General features: G+C 39.8%; 1 long non-coding RNA gene across 2 annotated transcripts in view; it reads right to left on the reverse strand.

Moving 5' to 3' along the window:
- Positions 1-653: 653 nt before the first annotated feature.
- The window catches only part of LOC310900202, a 37,314-nt gene continuing 12,719 nt past the window's right edge, over positions 654-25,248 (reverse strand). Inside the window, exons 3-5 of one of the 2 annotated variants that reach the window (XR_014584907.1) lie at positions 21,435-21,482; positions 2,783-2,944; positions 654-2,279 (exon numbers count right to left, since the gene is read on the reverse strand). This is a non-coding gene — a long non-coding RNA (uncharacterized lncRNA). The remainder of the gene's footprint in view (positions 2,280-2,782; positions 2,945-21,434; positions 21,483-25,248) is intronic. The other variant, XR_014584908.1, reaches the window with a different exon arrangement.

A 25,248-nucleotide genomic window follows, 5' to 3' on the forward strand; every position in this document is an offset into this window, starting at 1 on the left:
ACATTTAATGCTGACAATAGAGGTTGTTAGAATCCCCACAATCATTCTATTACATCATCGCTTGAAATACTCAGAAAAACATCCTCCTGTTTTTGCTATTTGCTAGTCAAAGATAAATGTAAGATTAATTTTTTTCAAGAAATGTTGCATCTCTCATGGTTTGGTGACTGCAATAATCACATGAATTAACCAAAGAGTTGCATCAGCATAAATTACCTGTGGAGAGCTGGAGCAAAAAGCCACAGGATGAAGAGGCTGTAATCATGCAGCAAACTGAGGTTATATGTTCTTTGAAACTTTCCTTCAGCTTCTTCAAGGAGATTAAAGGCAGGGAGAAAAACTCCCCAATAGGAACTCTTAGGCAGAAACTTTCAAATGGAACTTGGAAACAGTTGAAAAGCCACAGCATGGAAAACAGAGAGTCTGCAGAGAAGCAGATTGTAATTGGGCAGCAAGGACTTGCCTAAGCTTGCAGAGAATAGCCAAATTTAGATACGACAGCGTGTCTAAGGATATGTTATTTTAATCTTTTTGCTTGCAAAAATCCTATGGAAAACCAAATCATATGCTGCTCCGTGCTAGCAGTTCCCTGTGACTGTACATGATGGTTCACGACAGCTCTTGCAGCAGGATCCACAGCTATTGCTCTGACCAGTCAAAAGGGGATCAAGCAGGTCTAGGAAGAAGGGGTCAGTTACAGAAACCCACAGCAAAAAAGGGCCTGATGCTGACAGAAAATACTCAGAGGAGAGATTAAAGGTAGTTTTACCTGATTCACGAGAACCATCCCAAATGCAAGTGAGGTGTTTGCTTTTACTGAGGAAACATACTTTTTTTTTTTTTTTTTTTAAATAAACAAAACAACCATTACCCTACTTAAACCAAGTTTCAAAGGTTTTGCTCCTACGGAAAAGGATAAAAATACATGGGATAGGTATCACCTGTGGTACCATCACTTTACTGAAATGCACAACCATCAGCACCATGGGAACCTTCATGGGGCAGCAGAGGTTAATTGCATTCCAGTTTTCTAATCTTTCATTTTGTGCAGGATTTTGCCTTTCAGATGATTCCTTAAGAGAGTTTCCACAATGCACATAACTCTTTTGCTCTTTTATGAAGGACCAAATTTCTAAATCAACCAAGTTACAGCAAGCTCCAAGATTTCTTTCTCTCTTTTGAAGCCACAGATACCCAGTGTAAGAATAAACACAGCAGGACTGGAAACCAAGGCAACCAACCCATAAGTGGCACCTCCCTGGTGGGAGCTCACCCCATACCAAGCACTCCTTCCAAACAAGTAGCCCACTGTGAGGGACAAATCACAAACGAACAGTACGGGAGAGTTGGGGTGTCTTAGTCATTTGAAGCGTTTATTGTCACTACCTGGATTTCACTCAACAGTGAAAGGGAAGGCAATGAAGAACATTGAAACATTTGCACTCCATGTCTCCTACCATCAGTCACAAATTTGGATCGATGACTTGGCAGTTCCAAGCAGCCTGCTAACAGGAAAGGGCTGTGGGTGTTCATCACTGCTAGGAGTGAGGCAAGTTTTCATGTCTTCTGTTAAAGATCATCAGCTTTGTGATATTTCAGAAAGAAACTCAGTCCAGTGCATAATACATCACATGTATTACAGGCAGGCAAAACCAAGAAATGTGATGTCTCGTTGCCGTACCCATGCAACTTGAATTTTTGGAATTTGAGAGGGACTGACACACAACCAGTTACAACACAAACAAAGACAACTTTGGGGGTCCAAAGGATTAATCAAGATCTTTTCTGGTTATTAAAAGAGGTACATGAAGATAGGGAAATAGACAAAACAGCATTTAAAGATATGTTACATAGATGTACCATGAACAAAGACTGCTGCTAGCACATAATATCAGTTATAAAAGGCCAACATATCATTATATACTACAAGGAAATGACAACTTGGATTCATGTTGCTGGAACCTATTCCTGCTGCATGGCCACCTCTGTATCAAATGTGACTTCTACTCTCTCTCATACTGTTGCAAATAGCATCTGCAGTGCCAGAATTGGTCACTGTGACAAAGCAGTTAGCAAGGGACAAATCCCAGCAGGAGCCGCCAGCAAAGAGGAACGCTTCACACTGGGCTGTGGTCAGTAGGGACTTCAAGCCACCTTTGCTATCAGCTGTTGAAGCGCTGGTTGGTGGCAGCGAAGGAACGTGGAGAAACAGTTTAAAGAATCCCTCGGGAGGGAGACAGGAAGGAATACTCCGCAGTTTTTCAAAAGCAGGTCTGTTCCTACAATAGAAGTTGAATAGAGGCATCTGACGAAGTACAGCATTTACTTTTTGCATTTTCCACAATTTTTTGGCATTTCTAAAAATTAGCCTAACATCAGACTAGACACTTCCTATACAAACATGAAAAACAGAGGAAAAGAGTAGGAGGCCATGCCATATTTAAATGGATATATAAGTAAAAAAAAAAATAAAAGCTAACTGTTGCCTGTAATCCTTTTACTCAAATTAAAAACGCTCCCAAGATGTAAAACCCTCTAATAGTTTAGTTTTAACCTGGAAGGATAGTGCCCTCTGGTGATAAAAATGCCATGCTATTTGACAGTATGACAGTATGAAGTTAATCTCTTGTTTTTTTCTCTTGACACTTCTAAGAAACTGCACTAGACTACTCAATTTCCAAGGCTCTGTTTCTAAAATACACTTAATTAAAAAGCTTTTATTTGTAGCAAGATATCTGATTATGTGTGATTGCAAAACTCTCGCAAATTAGCATTTTCTTACCTGATGCAAATAGCTGCTGGCTGATTCTGCTGCTCTGCACATTCTCTGTATTCATTACAGAGGCAAGACTTACATCCTACATGGCTGTGCCGTTTGAGAATAAACATGGACCTAACATTTAGTCATCAAGCTGCTCAAGATCCCAGTAAGTTCTATCTAGAACTATTAAAAGGAAAGAAAATGTTAAGATATTCATTTTTTTTATTCTACTTAATAAATAAGATTCTATATGCATAGCGTTCCAATGAAAATCTCACTAATTCACTCAAGTAAATACGTAAATATTTGAGTGGGGGGGAAGAAATATTCACAAATTAAGGAATCTTGCCCAAGAAGTATTGAAATAATGAATTGTGAAAAGGATCAAGATGTGGATTATACTACCCACACCACAATACTAACTGGTATTAGTTAGAGGTACACCTCCTACATAAGTACACAGAAAATAACTAAAGCCTGTGCAATTAATATAATCCTCATTTCACCTCATATCATAGCTTATTGGTCTATAAAAGATCTAGTTTGCTCTGAATATTACTGCTATAAGCCCACACTCCTCAAACAAGAAGGAAAAAGATTGGGTGAGGATCTGAGAAGTGAATTCTTTCAGACAGCAGGACAGATAACTTAAAAGACAGCATCACAGAGTACAACCATGCATATTTCTGACCAAAAGACAACGGGTGCAACAGAACAGCTCATTCTACTCATCCATGGCAAAGGTGCATGAAAGAGCACCGGGACCAAAGGCAGTGACCTGACTCAATTTCTCTCTGTAAAGGTTCGTGCAGTCACTTGCCATCCCTTATATTGCTGCACCTTATTTTCAAATGATGGCAATATTAGGATAGCGTGTGCTAACTGGGCTATATTTAATATCTTTGCTAGGTTGCAGGGGGGACGTTTAGCAGAATCCTGCTTAAGTCTGTTCCTTCCCTATTAGCCATTTCTACCACGATGACAAGATTTTGTGGTCAGTTTTTGTTTTACCAACAGTCACAACATATTTACACATAGTGGCAAAAGTTTAGAAACCTTTTCCTTAGGTCAAAGAGGAAAAATGTTAGAGAAGAAAAAAAAAAGAGAAGAGAATACACAAAGGAGAAGAATCTAGTAAGATTCTTCATACTGTGGTGAAATCTTTTGTTTATGCAGATACTGGATGGGGGAAATTAATTCACAACTTCAAGGCTGCCACATCCTGGTGTCATACAAGCATTTGCTAGGAAGCTGGTGAGGAAAATACCTTTTGAACTCCCTATGCCTAGAAGCAGCAGCAGTCAATTATGTGAAGGCACTATTATGTGATTCCTGATGTGAGCCTGCCTGCCCTCCTGAAGAGGGAAGCTGAGAGATGGAGAAGTCCCAGCAGACTCAGAAGTCTGTGCCAGATGTGGCGTTTCTATTCACTAGCCATGTCTCACACTCAGCTTTTCCAGGCATTCAGACTACAGTTTCTTATAGATTTTTGTCCATAGCTGTGTGTCCAGAACAAGAATCCTCCTCAAGGAGGAGATTAAAGCAGCCTAATTCTGCCTTGGGAAAGGGTGGGAGCATGACAGAGGGTAACAGGAAAGCACTGGGGAGCTGGAGCATGTTGCTGTTGCAGTTTGAGGAAGAATTATTCACCTTCCCACACATTTCAGCAACAGCAGCAGTTGCCCCTGCGCTGCTCAAGCAGAGGTGTTGCCTATACCAGATGGTTTTTGTCCCCATGCAGTTCAGTGACACAGGCAATTCCTTATACCTACATGGTACACAGTTGGTTCTGTTGCAGCATGCATGATAATAATAATGCAATAAATTGCCTCAAATGCCCCTAAAAACTGGATACATTCAATGTTTTAAAATCATTCTCCCCATAGAAACACTTGAGAAATACAGGACAACAGCATATGATTACCAAGGTGAGGAAAGGCTCAATTTCATTTCCCGTTTCCAAGACAGGCCTATCTAAATATTTGGGCAGAAGAACATCTCAATATATCCAAATCTACACTAGTGAAAACGTTTAAGGTAGCATTAATGTTTCCTTTCCAGTTTATATAAAAATTCAATTTTTATTATGGAGTTAGACAGCTTTCTACACATTGGCTTTCAAAACTTAAGCTGTGATTATGTGGTGGAATAGTACATAAAACGTAGCTTAAAAAATTCAAGTTAAGTTGTAGATAGAAATGTTTCTGTTCTCCCCAGGGCAGAAAATTATTTAAGTGAAACTTGATTCCATTTAGCCAATGCTTCTTAAAAGTGACTTCTGTGAAGCAAGACCCAGTTCTATAAATTAGTTTGCAGCTTCCACTACCTTAGAGATTTGCACTTTTTTTCCTAAGAATAGTTAGGTCACATGTTTATAGCATTGAGCAGTCAGTATCTTAATGTTATAAGCTTTAACTATGCATTTAAATTTATTATGAGCATTTCACATTCCCAAAACTAGCCTATATTAATAAGATCATGTATAAAATACCATCTTTCTCTACTAAGTAGCAGCAAAAACAGGAGAGAAAAGTATTTGAAATTAAGTTCAAATCAGCATGATCATATAGTATGCTGCAGAGCTGCCTTAAAGCTTTTTACATAATCCACCAATCCTTTTGCTCCAAAGGAGCTTGCTAGGGATGTTGCACTTCTGGAAGACAGGCATTTGCCTGCATGTGCAAGTCTTCCTTTTGGAGCAGTTTGAATTGCCAGAGTCAAGCTAGCTGCTCCTAGGAAAATCAGTCATCTCCTCTTCCTCTCCCACTCCCAGCAGCAGAAACAAAAGGAGCTCTGTGTGGCTGGTAGTCTACCTCCCCTTCCCACAGCAAGAGTGAGGGTTAAGAGTGAGGTTTGTTCATTTAAGAAGATTCAGTTTGGGTTATAATGCTGGAAAGTCTTCCATCGACCCTGTTGCCCCTACTGCCCAACTGTGTTTTACAGTTTCTGACCTAGTTTCACTAGTCCCTGTATATACTAAACATGTGATAGTGAAGAGCTATCAAGTCAAAAAGAAGAGTGACTCCCCAAAATTAAGACTTGAGTGAAAAAAAAAAAAGCATTAACAGCTTGATCCCACAATGCAAACAACAACCAAAACCAAGAGTTATACAGTTTGAGTAGCATCACTTTATATTTAATGAAGGAATTCTTTCAAATGAGGTGTTTAAGGGAGAAAAGAGTGCTGTCAGTAAGTGGCTGATATGAGCTTCGTTATATCCAAACTAAGCTTCTACAAGATTAGGAAAAAGAGAGCAGTGGAGTACAGTATTTGAAACAGGCCAGGAAGTTTGCATTGAAAGAGACACATGACTGGTTTTGTTGCGTGTTTTTTTTTGGTTGGTTGATTTCTTTTTTATTATTATTTATTTATTTTAGATATTATTGCTCAATGTGCTACCTTTATTACTATTATTATTTTTATTATTATCCTATTCAGGATAATATTTGAATACATTTCACAACCTTTAGGAATCCAAGTCCAAAAAAAAAAAAATGGGAAAATTGTATCTGCTTTCTCCCATGAAAAGTATATCCTCTTCCTTTACCAGTCCTTAAGAAAAATGGCACGAGAAGTTGTAAGATCTGCTTTTTGCTGCCATTTTCACTTAAGTAGTAAGCTTCCAATTGACAATCATAGATTAGATATGAGAATACAAAATAGAATACAATACATAGAATACAAAAGAGTCTGATAACGGGCCAATTGTCAATTAATACATGAAACATCTTTTAAAAATAGAGGGAGAAAAGACAGTAAGTTAAATACTTAAAAGACTGTAATATATGTTGTGTTCTTAAATATTTTATTGTCTTTCACTGCTCCTACAAAACTAAAGAGGATATTGATTTTTTTTTCCTTCCATTGAAATCCATTTATAGACCAGACACGTTTCTCTTTGTATTCGGTAACCTCTTTAATATTCTTAATTTGACCCCTGTGATTTACTGTCTCTCAGTACATTAAAGATTTCAGTAAAATAGGACACACTCATCTGGATGAGTGTTCACTATTCCTGGGAAAACTGAAGGCTGAAAAGTATCACAGATTTATAGTCTAATGTGTTAACAGTTATATAGTGTGACTCAACATAGCAAAAAAGATCAATGAAGAATTTCTTTATAAAAGTTGTTTTGTCAGTTTGAAGAGAGAGAATGGGGAAGGGACTGCAGTCAAATTGTAACAAATCATTCCTCTGGGCTAGTCTCTAAAGATGCCATGGGATGCTAATAATAATTCTGACATATCAAGGAGTTTTGAAATATTAATAGGCCCTATTTTCAAAAGCTTAGCCGAAGCCTCAAACTTCTAGCAGACTTTAAACAGCACCTGCCAACTCAAGCATAACAGAGCAGAAAGTGCCACTGGTGGAATCCACAGTACCAGTGGCTGGCAGCACGAGCCTCCGGAATATCACAGAGGAGAATCAAGGGAACAAAGATCCTTTCCCAGGTAGGAACTGCACATGTGAAGAGGATCCTGGAGGTCTATGCCCAAAGGACAGGAAAAGGAGAGGGTGAAGGATAGGAATAAAGTAAGGTAATTTCGTTAGGTGAAATTGCCAGGGTACCTGTCAACTCAGGACAAAGCTGGGACAGTGTGATGTGGAAACAGCAAAAGAAGTGTGAACTTGGACAGGAAGAACAGAAATTATTTGAAAGAGTTAATCATAACTAACTACTAATGAAATTAGCATTTTTCTGCACTAATGCAGATAATTCTTCAGCAGCTCTTGGATAAAATTGCTTCAAGACTATCAGGCTTGTTTTCTTTTTCCAGTGCCTGGCATACTCACTTCTGTCCTGTTCCAATTTTCAAATCTGTACAATCAGAAGAAGGGAATTTCACTTCTTCCATCACACAAAATATTCAAAGGCATTTAGATAGCAAAATTTTATTAAGACAGTATGCTTCATCTCAAGATTACCACCAGCAATGTGTACACTGAACTGCTACCTTGCACTGCTCCCAGACAAATGCATCAACCTGGATCAGAATGACTACAGACCATCATCATCATCATCCCCCCAGCCTGGAGGTTCTTCACACCAGTTTGGCATGACTGAGTAACCTTGCTTGAGGGTAAAAACATGCTCAGTTGTTGAGGTTTTATCGAACTTGATGTTGATGCCAGATATACAGAATAAGTTGCTTATATCTATGTTGGCTTTTAAATGCCACGGAAGATTGTCTGGCTTTATATTTAGTAATTTTAGTCAGTTTAGCTAGAGTGCTGTGCAATTTGCATGTAGTACTACAGCCATGCACTGCTGCAACGCTAAGCAACATTAGTTTCAAATATACTGTTTAAAGGAGAAAACATGAGCAAAACTAATTATTCATTGTTTTATAGTAATATTTGAATCTTATACCAAATAAAGCAGAAAACATTAAACATTTTAAAAGGTTAAATACTGCCCAGAGCAATTCTGTAGAAACTACAACTATGAATAATTTAAATTAAAATTAATGTGTAATTATTTCTGCCGGTGAAACAGTAAGAAACTGTCAGCCTGTCTTTCTTCCCTGAAACTGTTTCATAATAAACTATTAATATTTACAAATTTGCTTGTCATAAAAAAGAGCATATAAACACTGATTTAATTGCTGAGAAACAGTATATCCACATATGCTCTGGACCAAGTCCAAGCTGTTTTTCGACAGAGACTATCACCATCAGTTTTCTGTAGCATCCACACACACAAAATGCCAAAGTCTCCCCTTCTTAATACAAGGCCAGTGGAAATTTTCTGCTCCACGTTGACACAAACTCTCTGTAACCAGCTCAGTATTCATTTCTCTAGTCACATTCCTCCCTTGAACCCATCCGAAATGCCCTGTAGGCAAGAGGAATAAAAATGCCACTGAAGAGGCTGCAGCAGAACCTGGGAGGCTGCCAGAAAGCTCTGGCAGGCAGGGGAGAAGGCCACTGGCCAGCACAGGGCAAACTTAACTGACAGCTCACAAAGACAGCTCTTACCACACAGAAGGGAGCAGACACGTCTCTCCCCACCTCAGCACACTGGAAATAGAAGAGAGGTGGGAAACAAAGCCCGCTGTGACTATGTAGAGGACTACAACAGCTCAGCTGCTGTCCTCTTTCAGCAGTCCATGAAGTCAGGGATTTAATTGAAGTTCCTCAAGCTAATCGCAGTGAAGAAAGCACAAATAGGACAGGAGAAAACACATGAACAGCATGATGAAGCAATACAGGTATTGACCCAAGAGAAACTTCTCCGTGCTACCCAATGCTCCATCAGCTTGTTTCTCTTCGTTGTATCAGATGGCACACACAGCACACAACCCAGAGGATGAGTGTGAGGATGATAATGTGAGCATACTCACACATTATGAGAGCCACTATTTGGCTTTTGCTGAAGAAAAATAAAACACTAAAGAAGTGTTACGGGTTATTGATTATTTTTCATGTCCCTTTCTCCTCTGTGAAAGCTAAAGAAATGTATTGCTTCCAATTCTGTTTCTTTTTCAGAAAATCTGGATCTCACTGAAGGTACCCATTCTTAGTGTCTAGCTCAAGTGTTCAGGAAACATTTGACTGATGCACACAGAAAGCTACATGCAGGTAGGCTCTGCATATTTTCTAATGTTGTTTCTGCTGTTTCCATATACAATAAAGCAACAAGAATGCAGGTCTCTAGAAAATAGACCACCTGGCTATACCATCCCTCCTGCTCTGCTCACCCTCCTCACCTGGCAGATGCAATGGCACCTGACAGCAATATTTAGGAAGATGGAATTCCCTCTTATCACTAGATCTATGAACCAGGACAGTTTTTTTGATCTTCCTTCATTTTCTTTCACCCCAATTAATTAAATGGAGACTAACCAAACAGCTAAAAGAGACACCTCTGTCCATTACCTCCCAGGAGGGTGTCCGTAAGAACCCACCCAAGTTGAGTGAAAGCTTATCTGTTCCTGAGCCAGAGGTTGTAGTGCAGTGTTTAATGGCATTTGAGAAATCCTTCTAATGTTAATTTGCATTATTGTCCTCACCTCTCTTCATTTCTGGTGTCCTGTAGAAACTGTTGCTGAGACACTGTATGAAAAGATTCTATGTTGCTGTTGCTCATCTTGCTGCTGGATAGTGCTTGTACTCTGACAAACCGTAGCTGATTATCATTTATACACCTTCACAGCATTCAGAACGTTATCTTCCCTTCTGGTACTTACCTTCTCCCTTCTACATTGAAGACCTCTACACTGTTTGAATGTTTCTCGTGAGAAAAGGGGAGTCAAACTGGGTGATAGATAAGATCCACTTTTAGAAAATGGCATAATGATAACCTGTGATTTTCTGTTTGTTTCTCTCCTACTATTCTGCAGTACTAATTATTATTATTTTGTTATCACAAAGCCCTGAAGTGAATCGTTTAATAGGACAAACAATAGCGATACCAAGATCTTTGCTGGGTAGTAATAGATAGTTGAAAGCTCCTCACCCATGCACAGAGAGTGATGATAACAAAACCTTTCAGAGACTTTTGACAGTTACCTTTCGCCTCACTACTCTGAAAATTTTGTGTCACTGCTAAGTTTTGCTACATCCCTGCTCAGCTCCCAGGATTATATATGAGCACGATGAAGTGATTGTGTCCATACACAGATCTTTCCTGGGCTCTGCTGGTATTTTCTCCTACATTGTTAAAAAGGTCTCTTTATTCCTCTCTTTTCCATCCTTTGTTAATTTCTTTTTGTAAGTCTCTTAAAGAATTTAAAGATGCCATAGGACAAGAGGCAAAGTCTTCTCACAGAATAAGAGCTGGATAAGAAAAAGGCAGAGTAGCACTGCAATAAGTGGCTGGAGCTTTCCGCTGCAAGGATCTGGATCTCTTCTGTGCACTGGGCTTTCAACTGTTTGCTTTCTTAGTTCTAGCCATTCATCAAAAGCATGCCCAAACACTTGGACCCACCAAAACCTTCTGCTGTGCTTCCTTTCTTTCAGTCTTTTTGTGATCCCTCTTTAGGTGACTCTTCTGTTAATTTCCTCTGTTTTCCTTCCATATTTCCTGATACTTTCTGCTCTTTCCTTTTTTCTTCTTCCCTCCTGAAATGGACACCAGCTATTTCCTTTGCATTTTCATTGCCAATCACTACAAAATAATCAAGAGTAAGTGATCCCTGTTGCCCTTCCTGATGAGTACACATTTGAGGCTTTGCTAGTGAGTACAGCACTTTTCACAACAACAAGTATATAACTGCAAAAATATTAATAGGAGCATATTTTCCTTTTATTTTTACATTTAAGAAGCGTTTTCTTGCCCCCAGCTAACTCTGTTATGTCTTGCTCTGTCATTGATCTTCTTAGGAATCACAGGAGTATAATAATAAGTAATTTGGCATATAGGTTCAACTCACAACTGAAAATCCTAAAACAGACATCAAAAGAAAGTTGCCTTCTGTGGCACACTAACGTTAAATTTCTGCTTCACAGCGAAGAGGAATATAGCAGAAAGGATAATTTGCAGCACTTGGTAATATTCTACTGGAACACATCAAGACAGCTATAAAGGTGCCAGGAAGCCCTGAATACGTAATTAAAGCAGTTTGTTGGTAATATGGCGTTCACAGATTGAATAGAAAATTATATTCTACTTGGAATACTCCCACCAGATTCACAGTTCAAAAGACACAGAACACCTTAGCAGACACCACACGCTTACATTGCTGTGTTCCCATCTGAGTATTGCAGAGATGGGAGCTTCTAGCAAAACTTGCCTCAGGACTTTCAACCAAAGGTCCTGCTTCCACTGCAGATAAGCTGCCTGAGCTCTAGGAGTCTGGACAGAAACTTCCTGTACCGTGTGCCTTGGGATAGCATATGGAAGTTTTCAATTAAAACCATTCCTTTGTTCTGAGAAGGAACTGGGACTGAAAAGGTAGTTCAACATGTAACTTGAACGCTTTCTTCCCTTTAGCTGAAAGAATGCTAGTTTTGACAAAAGAAGGCTATCCAGATGTTCCTCTGGTTTACAGTAGTATAGTATATTTTGTCATAAACAATCTGCCAAGTTTGAGCAAACTATGTGTTGTAGAGAGGAAAAAAAGGTGTCTCTTTTGCATGTGGCAGCACTGTTTCTAAATGTATTCCAGTCACACAAAGCAACCTCCATTCCCAGACAACTCCTGTGCATCTCCACAGCACAAAATGCCATCCCTTTGAAGGATGTAAGCCTCTCAGAAATGTGAGAACTGTACTCCTTCATCCACAAGTGGCCCTTAATAATCTGAGTTTACTACAAATGATGAATCACAACAAATGTGTGTTAATAAATGGTTGTCCACAGCACTTCTCCCTCTCTCTTTTTTTTTTTTTTTTTAAACAAACTGAAAAATTAAAATGTGCTCATGCATGAAGATAGATATAGATCCTATGGTTAGGGCAATTCAGCTTCTGAAGTCTCTGTCCTTGCCTCTGTCACAGATAATCCAGGCAAACCTCAGGCTGCTGAAGCTAAAGTATTCTCATTTTTCTAAGTGATTTCAGACATATAGATTCATATTTATAGAAGAATGATATACTCCAAACTGAGGTTAATAGAATGCGTTATGATGTGCCATGCACATTAAGCAGCCTGAGGCAAAATAAACCCTGCACATCTCCCGCTGGCTCTCTCTGTTAACAGGTATGAGATTTTGATCAAAATTTCCTAAGAAAATAAAAAAATAAAAAGATAAAAAATCTTTTAAGACCATTCCTTGCAAGAAAGAGAGATAAAGAAACACAATAAATAAGTTCTGAAAGTCAAGTTAAAAGAAACACAACAGAATAAAGAAAGAGTTACTGAGTACATCAATCTCGTTATCAAAAGCATTTTCTTTCTTTTGTTTACCAATGATAAATACTTTGGCTATATGGAACTTATAACGTCTTGTATTACCATGAGGAAGTAGAAAGGGATAAAAACGGTCAAAAACGAAGTTCCAAGATCTGGCAAAGTATAATTTTTCAGAGAGTGGAAAAAAAAAAAATCAAAGTAATTAGCCTTCTTAATTATTTTGGAATAAACTATGTAAACACATCAAAATAAACCTAGAATAATATTTGCTTTCATGACTTTTGAAAGTACTCTGACAAAAGAAGTTCTCATGTTAAAGATAGCAGCAGGAATTTAAGAGTCATTTTGCTTAGATTCAAACCTAGATTGAAATGCATCTCCCCTGGGTTCAGTCACACTCTCATTACTCCCTTTGGCACAAGTCGCATTCCTCTGCTTATCGGCAGGAAGCCTTGCAAAGGCAGTTGTAATCAACCTTAGTGAGAAAAGTGAAAATTGGCCCTTTCTGTGCAGGAACATATGACCCGCCCCAGCCAGCCTAAAAGACTCTGAAAATAGGAAAACAAGGCACAAGGAATGATGAATGGATTGTGCTCTGAGAAAGCTGCCTCTGCAACAACAGCAGGCCATCTCGACAAGCATAGCTTCTTGTATATGTAGAGGGGTGTATTTTCCTACGTACAGAAAAGAAGCCATCTCCTACATGTTCTCCCAGCACAGCACTTTATTCTTAACTTTGTCTTTCCTCCACTAGTTTCACTCTCCTGTCTTTCTTTGAAGGATTTACATCGGTTCTTCCCAGCCGGGAAGAAATGTCCTTACGATGGACTACAGTCATGAAAGAATCACAGTAATTATGTTTGGGGTGGGAGGGGAGGTCAGCAGGGCAGGGGGACTCAGTCCAACACCTGTTGAAGGAAATTGTGGTGGATTTAATTTTTTGATATCCCGGTATACAAATTCCATTTTGTAAAAGCAAAAAAAATGTATTACAGGATAGCTAATTTTATGCAATTAAGTCTTCATTAATGCTATGTTCTTCAGGTCACTTAACCTGACTGGCAGCAAGCGCCCTGTGTAAGCACACAACAACAAGTTCACAGAAACAAACACATATCCAAGAGACCTCTGGCTCTCGAATGATATCACTGCCAGTTGCTATGATAAAAAGTCTTTTTCTTCATTATATTAACTTTTTCATGTATGCCTCATTATTTCTTCATGCTGATTACCCAGTGGAAGAGTTTGATTCTATTTAAGGCTATGGAAAAGGTCACAGACAAAGGGAGTTTGAGTCTCTGTTTGCTATTTTAAAAGAAAACTACCACGCTAGTGTTAATATTTGCTTTCACTTACAGCAGGTACACTCTGGTTATCTGAATAGCAAATCATGGTGAGCCATATGAATGAAAAAGTACTGAGAAGTTATTGATCTCAGAAGAAGGATGTAGACATGTAATGACTGATTTTTTTAAACAGAAACCTCTGAAATATTTTGGGTTTAGTTGGTATTGTTAAAAGGCTGTTGAAAGCCCTATCAGCTACCTGCTGCAGAAACAAAAGAAATGGCATTTTCTTGTATTTGATATCCACAGAAGTAATCAGAGCATGAAAATTAAAAGCACAGTTATTATAATTGAAACTGAATGCAGTGTAAAAGATTATTATAAACAAAACATTTATTTCAATTAAAAATATTACAGGGGCACATAACAAGAATGACTTCTGGTTTTGGTCAGCTGGTTGGTTACCTTCTGGGGGTACTGAAAATACTGTGAGAAGAGTTCAGACTCCAGTTTCGCAATTGGCCTCGATTCACCAGACACAGTCATTTTTAGATTCAAATATTACCACTGCTTTAAAGAAACCTGGTTTGGCACCATCTCTAACAGATCATAAAGGTCAGGATTTGAGGTTTGCTGTCTGCACCCATTTATAATATTTACGACTGTTCAAATAAACGATGCGCTTTATATTGTGATAAAATGATTTGTTGAGATGCAATCTTTCATAGCTCACGGAGTGTTTGTCTTTTACATGAGATTTTGCCCAGGCTGTGGAGGGGGTCAGGCAGGTCCAGATTTCCCAGCTGAGGCACTGACAGACACGAGCCTGCTCTGCCCTGGCACCTGTCTTAGTTGCCAGAAGTGAGCAACGCAACTTGTCCCTTCCAGTATGAGTCTGCCTCTTCCCCCAGAAGCACCCATCCATTTCCCATCTTGCCCGTCTCAGCCCTGAGAACCATCAGAGAACCAAAGCACAGAATGACAAAAATGTTCCCTGCCTCCAGTTACCTAATTCAAGCACTGTGATGTAAATGCCCTAAACCAGATGAGCGGTGGATGAGTGATTAAGTTCAAGATGAGAAGCACCATCAATCCCTTCTACAGAAGGAGATTGCACCAAAGGAATAAGCAAAGGACCATATTAAAAATGCAATTGTTCTCCAGCCAGCAGCTGAATGGCAGCAAATTGCATCTTTGAAAGGCTGAGGTGGGATGATGTTTCCTCCCACACAGCTTTGATGACAACATGCCAAGTGCTTTATCCTTAGCATCTGTGAGGGCAAGGGCATGAAACAGCATTTAAGATAAATTCTCCTATAAAATACAAAGCAAATGCTAACATTTCACAGATTAAAATACAACTCAGATGTTAATTAGTTACTGCGCAACCCAAGAATGCAGCTAGACTAAAGTTACTTCCATAAAAAATGGATTTCTGATGTACATAAGATTCTACCTTCAGGCATATTTTCTAAACACAGACCTCCTGGAAACCACGCTTCATATATCTCAGCACATCAGGAATGTTAAGAAAGCTTGTGATGTCTGAAGATTGCAAGCCCTGGTCTCCCAATGGGATTTATGTAGGTGTTATTTTGTTTTCTTTAAACTAGATTAACTTCTTTGTTGTTTTTCTAAGCTTCTAAATATCTGTAAATGACAGCTTGGGGCAGCTGTTTGCTGCAGATTGATTTATTCAGTCCAATTACTTCTTTCCTTATGTTATATGAGAGGGTTACCCGCAAGTTCAATTTTACTGGCTGACTGATCTAAAAATATACCTCTCTCTCCAGTCCATTTCATAAACTGAATGAACAGATAAACAACATAATTCACTTTCACAAAGTGAAATTTCTTTTCTTTAAGAAAATCATACAGCTCAGCTCACATAATCAGTAAATGAAGTTGTACTAACTGATTAAAAGCACATAGATGTTTTTTGAACTCTGCAGAGATTGAGAACATAGCAGGCATTAAACAAAAGTTTCAAACCTGAACTACCAACCAGGGAACAAGAAACAGGGTACTAGAGGAAAATTAGAGGAATTCAGAACTGCAGCAGAGGCTTCTTCCAGAGACTGAGCTGGATAGAGGAGAACAGAGCTTCTCTGTATTTCTTAGGAGTGCCTCTGATTTCACCTGGAACAGGGAACATTTCCTGTCCAGAAACCCTTTGTCTACAGGCTTCCACCCTGTGTCCTTGCCCTGTGGCTCCCCACAAGAAGCACACGATCAAAGCACACCCTACCCACCAGGGGCCTCAGCAGAGTCCTCTGGGGAGCAGGGTGTGGGTGAGGAGGGTCACCGTGGGCTAGGTGACCATGGTGAACTCAGACAAAAAACAAGTTTCTAGACAGCACCTTGCTTTCTCTATTCCTGTTAACACATTTTTTTGACTGTTTTCATGAGGCATCATTTTTTGCACTTTCATTCATTTGCCATCACCCCACTTTCATTTGCCATTGTGACTAGGAAAGAGTTACTATTTAGCTAGTGTGAGAATCACTAGTTTGAAGCATTTCAGGATGATCTATAAGGTCAGATATAAGAACGATCTATAGCTAAGGTTCACACTACACTAGCTACTACAGTTTTCCTTCTTTTAATAGTTCACAACTCCTTTTACCATCTACAGTTTTTCTTCAGCCTAAAAGCATTCATGAAACAAATTTCAGCTTCCTTACTTTACGCCTACCTTTTGATTGTTTTAATTTCAATTTTCTCCTTTGCACTAAGATCCCAGCACAGAGATTACACAGCCATTCATATTCTGGGTAGGGCTGAACAACTACTGGACAAATCCCCAGCCATGTTATTGTCCAAGGGCTGAGCAAAGGAGTTTTCACATGTTTGCAAGCCACTAGGAGTTCTTGGCATAGAATTACTGACCCCGAGAAAGCTTGTATCATGCCATCTTTCCCTGCTCGCTTATTTCACTGTTCATTTCCTACCATCATGCTCCATACTGAACTACTTATATCCAAGAGAGAAATTCTACAGCCCGGTGTTCAATTCCAGCAATTTCAATGACTTGCACTCAACACAACCAACTTTGGCCCATTCTTCATGTCACTGAAAAAGAAATAAAAATTGATCATAATTCCACCCTCATCCCAGGAAAATAAATGTGTGTGTGTCACACGTATAACTGCCGAAAACCACTACTCCTGCAACTTGCTAGAAAGTGACATTTCAGTCTTCCTAGCTGCCATTATGTAGACCATGCTGGTAAACGTTTTGTAGAGGTATAATATTAGAAAAGTATGCCAGAAGCACAAAGTGTTATGTATGCCAGCATCTCCAGGACAGGTACATGAAACAGCACGTGGAAAAGGCAGGAGATAGAGCCCTTAATCTGAGCTTCTTGTAGTGCAAACTACAGCAGTATCGAAGCACTGTCACTGTACCATCACAGGGAAGCGTGTGGCAAATAGATAAAGAGCAATTCAAGCTTGTTTCTTCTATTAGCCAAACGGATGACTTCTCTCATGCATTTCAGTAACAAATAATACCGCCTGCAGCAAGGACAGCAGCTTCCCATGCTCAAACCCTGCAGCTGGACAGAACTCGTATGGCACACCACAGCGGCATGTCCTGAGGCACAGGAAGCCCAGGCTCACAGGTCCAGGGTCGCAGGTTTCAAAACAGAAACCAGGTCTCCCCACCTTCAGCCCTGTGCTTGTCCTGTTGGAACAACGTGTTCCTATACAGGTGCCGGGACAGGATGGGTGATCATGAATACTGGCTGGCTCACGCTGGGCACTTGCAGCTTTACAGAGCACCGCTTGCTTTCTCAGCCAAGGATTTTCAGATATCTGGAGGGAGAATGGCAACGTGACAGAGCCATTAACTGCAGTTTTACAAAGCAGTAGGAAAAGCAAGTGCATTAAATATAAGCCTAAAGAAGCACTGAGCTGATACTTTGATCATCTGATGATGTGTAGATGTAGCAAAAAATGTATATTTTTTAAAACTGAGTTTTCAGCCCAAGGTTTATTCTGTATTTATAATTTCCTTTAAAAAGCCTGCTACAGGGCAGGACATTTGTAAACTAGCAGGAATATCCAGATGAGATTATTTAGGAGGCCCTATCATACTGCTGTAATATTTTTTTTTTTCCTAAACACATCTAGCCTAAACCATTCTTCAGAAAAGGAAGTCTTCCTCAGAGTAACGGTAGTGACCAAGGACCATTGCATTTTTTAAAAGCCTGTTGGAAGGTCTAAGCATGAAAAATATCTTTTGACAACTCTTGAAAACCACCCACATAATTCCCCGCTTTTGTGATTTCTAGCAGACATAAAATGTTGTATCTGCATAAGGCAATGGATACCTGAGGACGAAAGTCATGCAAACTGGTACCGGTACTGCCAGCCAGTTTTCCATCTGATTCAGGGCTTTCATCTTTCAACACATACAGTCAATACACTTAGCCATTCAATCTGTTGTTGCAGTGTAATTTGTATGTGTTGATTTTCTCGTTCTCTGTGACATTTGCTTTTCTCCCTCCTTTATATATTTTTTCTGTTATCCTACAGCCTCCTTCACATAGCTGTCTCTTTCACTACGGCATAAAAATACTTTTTTTCTGTGATTCATTGACTCTTAACTTTTCCAGGTAATGACTGCAAATTCCTATTTTATATAAGAAACTAAACACAAAACAGATTCCTGGTTACATTTTCTGTTGATAGTATCAGATCCGCCTTTGTCCTAATCCATTTTTGCTTTTAATATAGCTGCAGACTGGGACCATTATTCATATTTTCCACTGAGATAATATATTTATCTCAATATTTCATAATGCAGTTGACTTGACTTCTGGGGAATATTTGTTTAGGTTTGTCACGTTGAGTATCACTGTTCATTTCATGTTTAGAGGATGAAGTAATAGACCTGCTAGAAGTCCCTAATTATTTCTGTTTATGCCTTCCAGAACAGTATGGGGAGACACTGAAGTAGTGGTACAGCTGTAAGGAAGGGAGCTTTTCTAAGCAAATATCCAGAATTATTGCAACCCCTGTCTGATCAGAGAGGCTGGCCAAAGAAATAGAGATATAAGGGTTAGTATCACTTAAGAGAAGACATTCATAATGGAGCCTGGTATCTTTATTTACAAGGAACACACAGAATCCTGTTTTCTCAGAGTACGGAAGTGTCCTGGTTCCAGTTAGGACAGAGTTAAGTAGCTCATAGTAGCTGGTAGGCTGCTATGTTTTGGATTAGGATGAGAAGAGCGCTGATAACATGCTGATGTTTTAATTGTTGCAGAGCAGTGTTTACACCAGGCCAAGGACTTTTCGGCTTCTTGCTCTGTCCTGCCAGCGAGCAGGCTGGGGGTGCAGCAGGAGCTGGGAGGGGACAGACCCAGGACAGCTGACCCAAACTGGCCAAAGGGGTATTCCATACCATCTGACGTCATGCTAAACAATATATAGGGGTGGCTGGCCGGGGTGGGGGGGCCGGCTGCTCGGGAATAGGCTGGGCATCGGTCAGCGGGTGGTGAGCAATTGCATTGTGCATCACTTGTTTTCTTACACATTATTATTGTTAATACTATTACCATTATCACTATTATTATTATTATTGTTATTATTATTTTCCTGTCTTAATAAACCGTCTTTATCTCAACTCACAGGCTTCACTTTCCCGTTTCTCTCCCCCCATCCCAGAGAGGGAGGGGGGAGGGTGAGCGAACGGCTGTGTGGTGTTTAGCTGCCAGCCGGGTTAAACCACAACAGGAAGGAATCAAAAGGAAACAAAACATCTTTCCTCACATCTTCAGCTTTTTTCCTATCAGTCAACAGATAACCCTCAACAGTTAACCTGCAAATTTCTCTCCGATGTTCTGAATTCTGCAGTTGGATATTAAATTTTCTCCTTTCCTGTGTTATTCCTTTTGGCTCGGTTACTCACACATCCTTACACCTCTAGAACAAAGTCCTCTGACTATACAGCTGCGGTTTCTGAAAGGCCTGACCATACCATCCCTAAGGGGTGACACGCAATTTAAGCGGGCAAAAGACAGCATTTACCTATGCTGACTTTAACACTCTTTTACCCAAAACAAAAAAACAACAACAAAAAATTGGAACTCCTACACTAGATTTATATGAAAGCTTTTTAGGCTTGGCATGAATGAGTATAAGTGTGGGAGGATAAATAAACACTGCTGCATCCTCTGTCAGTTGCTCTAGTAACAAACTCATCATTAGCCATCATTAGTCCATCACCATATGAAAGCCAGCAACAGTCTTACTGTTTCCACTGCAGTAGTAGCACCGACCTTCTTTTGCCAACACCAAGTAATGGGAGCACAACTGCTGCTCTAACTCACAGAAAGAATTGTTAAATATTTTGTAAGGTTGGCTAATAGGACACTTTATTTTCTCTATTCAACGACTACAAGATCGATGTTTAGAACTCTGTGTTAACCAAATACAGAATTCTGGAGCCACAACTCAAGTTTAAAAAAAAAAAATTGTTGTCTGTGTTTGGTACCGGCAGGTTCCGTGCTTTTGCAAGATAAAAGACTGGTGTAACAATTTTAACCCAATCAATCATTGTTTCAGGTTTTCAACTTCTTTGCCAGTAAGGCCTTTTTAGCTACTTATGGTTGAATCATACAATCAAAGAACCATAGACCAAAGAATAGTTTGGATTGGCAGGGCTGAAGGTTATGAGAGGCGATGTTTTCTTGAAAGAAATCCATGACATAAATGCAGTGAATTCATAGCTGTGGAGAAGGAAAGCAGAACTTGGGTCTGCAACTACTCTTCATGACACTTCAAGATCACATCTGTACAGTTTGACATGGTAAAATATATATATATTCGTAGAAATGTGGGTATTTCTACTCCTGCACTAGTAGTTATGCTGATGACAAATTAAACCAAAAGCAGATTACATAAACAGAGCTCTCTGTATTAGAAGTGATATTCAAAATGTAGAACTTCTTTAGCTTCAAATCGGATTATCACATTATCATTTTTGTCCTTTCACCTAATGCATTCCCAACAGGATTTATTAGTTCAGCCACAAGACTCTTGTTACACAGTCTTGCAACTTTGAGAGACCTTGAAGGGCAGGCAGAGTAAATTAGCCTTTTTCCAGAATATGCCACGTGACACTGCCTGAGCATTATCTGCCCAAATTGTGTTAGCCACATTTATTTCTTGGCAATTTGATTTAGGACTACAGACCTTTGCTAAGGGACACCATAGGTTCAGACGGTTCGACACAGCTGAAGTGCCAGTGGAGCTACCCAGTGCACTGCTCACAGCCACAGCTCCGCAGCCTGCTCCTGGTTCTGCTGGTGACTTTCTGCTCTCGGCCTGGGTTTCATTATACCTAAATGCAAATCTGGGATTAACTACCTATGGTTTTTCAAGATATTTATAGTTCCTTTTAGCAAAATACTTCGACCTCACTTAACAAATGTTTATGGTTTCCTCTATTATGGCAATCGTTAGCAAAATGGATATAAATTTCTATTCATCACTTCAAGAACAATAGGGGATGTTTTTACGCATGAAACTGCAAGTCAAAAAGAAATGCCAGATGTTAAATCACAGCTCCTTTTCTTTTACCATTGACACCCAGGACGCCCTTGTCTTCTTCCATCCAACCATTAGGTCCTGAGAACACAAAAGATGAAGAGTTTTCAGTTCCTGGCCCTGGGCTAACGGAAGAAATACGACATCAGTCTAACCCTTAGTTTATTTCAGATGAGATTATTGACAAGCCCTATTTCTCCCAGAAAAGCAGATTTAATTGTTTTAGCAGCACTGCGTCTAAGAAAAAAAACAGTACATGTGCAATCTGAGTGGGTTCTGAAAACATCAGTTCAATCCAATACAAACTCAGAATACCGTGTTTGAACAATAAAATGTCAAATTTAGTTCTACTCCCAGACTTTCAGTTATCAAGCTTTGGAAGATGCTCTGAAACAATTTGAAGGAGATCTGAGAAGAGGATGATACTAATTAGGATATCCTGTGCTTTTTCAACCTTGCAAAGTAGTTCTTCCCTGAAAGGAAATCAGAATGACATGACTTGCCAGAATGCAGCTAGCTATTTGACAGTTCAGTCATCATGTCATAAGAATGAAGTATTCAAAGTCATGCATTTGCCAATCTTTCCAGACACAGAGAAGCAACAAGACTGAAAGAAAAATCCGGAGGTAAAGTAATAAACCAAAACTTTCCTAGAGTATTTGTTCCTTAAATGCCAAATACTATCACAGATGAGATTCAGTTTCAGAAGTTCTGTTGCTTTTTGTTCACATTCCAATTTTGTGCAATTTTATTTATTGTAAACTTATCTGGCTTTGCACATATTTTTCGTCATGGGCCTGACTGTGTAACTTAGAAATATACAGGGTTAGAGGTCATCAAGCTTTTTCCCCCTTTCATGTCTATACAAGGATTTCTTTAAAAACTATTGCTTCCCCAAGTAAAAGAAATTTGATTGAAAGATACAGGCACTCGAAGCCTGGAGAGAAAGAGAATGGGATGCAAGAAGACTGTAGGGAATCCAGACTAGAGCAATAACAAGTCCCCAGTTCCTCAGTTTCTGATGCATTCAGTGAGATTTTCAAATTTTTCATAGGCCCCTGGGCAATTTAAACGCGTGCTATGAATTTAAGGCATGATCTTACAGACTACTTACTCTCCTATTCATCATACTGGGGAAAAAAAAAATCTGGCTTCACATAGCTACTGTGTTTTTTTGCACCACCAACACATTCACACAGAGCTAACTGCACTAACTGGGAGAGGAAAAAAAAAAAAAAAAGGGAAAGCCAAGTGGGCTGGAGACTGACTGCAAGTCAAAGCTATCAGCTTTTGGGGAGCTAGTCTGGAAAAAGGACACCTCCCCACCAGGTTTTAAAACACCTCTGCCTCCAATCCTGTCTCAGTAACAAGCCCATTAAGGCTGTTACCTCTTTGAGTTTCTCCTAGGAAGCTTTTGCAGAATTGCAAATTTTTTTTTGCAGAAACTGCAGAAATCAGAACTCAGTTGTTCCCAAGAAGGTCATACGAGAACTACTAGGAACTTATTAGCTTATTAAACATTCTTGCACTGACAAGTTCTTTTAACATCTGTTGTAAGCTGAAACCCTCACAGTGCCTCACTGAATTGCTTCTGCTTCATTGCACTCCTGTTTATAATACAAGGCTGTATTTCCAAGTTGCAAAAGTGTCTAAAATTTTTATATAAACTAACAGCAAACCAAGCAACATGGAACACTGATTAAAAAAATATATATATATCACCAGATTCCACAGGGGACTAATTTAGAAGAAAAACACTGCAATGTCACAGAAGTCCAAGAAACTTCTAGGCAACAATACTCAAGATAACCCACTTTGCTATAGACTTTTATATATCCTGTAGTGTCTGTGACCGGATTTCTAAGGAGCAAAAGGCAAATCACACCTCTGAAAAGATGACCTCCCCACCGATTGTGCAGACCAATTTTGCCTGTCACTGCCACTAGATTTTTACTGATATTTTACCAGTTCCCTTCTAGGGATGTCAAATGTTTCTTTCTATATAAAAAGATGTACAGGCAGCAGCACTCCCCAAAAACCTGATCAAAGCCTGTGTTACTCAACATGGGGTTAGCTTTCAGCAACCACACAGCATTTCTTCTGCGCTGTAGCAGAGCTGCTTACTATTTCACAGACCAGATGAAAGCCTGAGGAGTTGTGGACTGCTTCTGATGGCCTGACCTCACACAAGATGTTCTGGGAGTCTGTGTGAACAGCAGGGAAACTAAGTCCTATAGAAGACAAGTCCAAAGGACGCACTCTTGTACAGGACTGCAGCTTGCTCCTAGCGTTTTGCTGTTACCCTGACACAGTTCTGACTGCTCCTCAGTACAACACGCAGGCGTAGCTCAGAGCTGGCATGTCCATGTCGGGATGCATCCCCAGGAGTCAACGTGAACAGGCTGCACTGGGTTTGGCTTCCTCCAGCCCTAAAGCGTGCCTGTGTGCCCTCATGCCAAGGCACAGCTTTTCATGCTACTGAGAAAAATAACACAGGTGATTTAAGAAGCTTTGAATTCAGCACTTTTGCCCTGGATTATGCTTTAGTGACACAGACACCCTGCACGGGCCACGAGATTCATGGCAAGTACTACATCCTCCAAGGCAGCATGATTTGCCCCTCTCAGAGGTGCTGCCCTCGTTCCCCACATCAGTTTTCACCAACATCCCCAATGTATGTGAAGGACAGTAAGCTGCACGTCCTGTGGTCACTCACGTTCCCTCCTGCTCCACCTCCGTCACGAATGCCTTTGTCAGGTCTCATGTGAACTTTTGCAGTTCTGCACTGATTGGTGCAATTGCCTTTATGATTGTCATGAGATCAGCTGTCCATCCCCTAAAGAAATAAGCCTGTATGTTCCTTTTGTCCTTTTCTGCATGGATTTGACTTTTGGCTGTTGAAGCGCTCCTAAAAACACACATAACTCAAACTGAATTAATTTACTAAAAGCCTTAGGGCACAATTTCAGTACACATAACCCTGTGTGGGGCTGCCTATAAGTAAATGGATTCACCACTTACAAAAGAGGCAAGGACATTGCCAAAACAAAAGGATTTATTGCGCACAAGAAAAAAGGTAGCAAACTCTAGTTACAGTCTTCTACTGAGATTAAACACTGCCACTGGCCAGAAAATATATTAAAATGCCAGCATGGAAACTGCATACAAAATTTAGAGTACTTCTCTTAATAGGAGTTTTAGATGGAAATGTTTTCCTTTTTCCTCCCACCAGTACCTGAAGACTTCCTGAGGAATAAAAAAAACTACAAAAAAAATCTGGCAATCATCTTCAAAAATCATAAATAAAGTTTGCAATTTCAAGCAAACGCTTTTGTGCAACATGTTTAGCTGAAAACATCCTTGGCATTGGCTTAAAAAAAAGAAGTCTCTGAGCAGCTCTCCTCCACCTAGCACCATCCAGCAATGTGGGGTTTCCTGGCTCCAGACAGCTTGGAGTGGTTATGGCAGAAGGAGGGAAGGTGTTGTACTCTCTCCATCTCTTCTAGCACATCTGACTGAACCTGCCACAGCTCAGCACTACTGGGGTATTGAGTAAATGTAAACAAATGAATATTGATTTTATTCCATTTTTCACATCTCCACTCCAGGTCTTGTTTTCTTAGGTTCCATCAAATGCACAGCTCTGCTTTCTAAATTAAGCAGTTTTATAACCCTATGCCATAATAATACAAGTTCCTCTCAACACAAATTGATGTAAAAGGTGTGAGGAATCACATGCTGCTAAGTGCATGGAGAAGAAGAATCATTTTACTGGAAAATGGGGAAGGCATCTGGAAAGGTAGGCAAATGCCCGCCCTGCCTAACAGCCCAGAAAGCCCAGCCCTGA

The sequence above is a fragment of the Anser anser genome (assembly GCF_964211835.1).
Source record: "Anser anser genome assembly, chromosome: 5".
Classification (NCBI taxonomy): Eukaryota; Metazoa; Chordata; class Aves; order Anseriformes; family Anatidae; genus Anser; species Anser anser.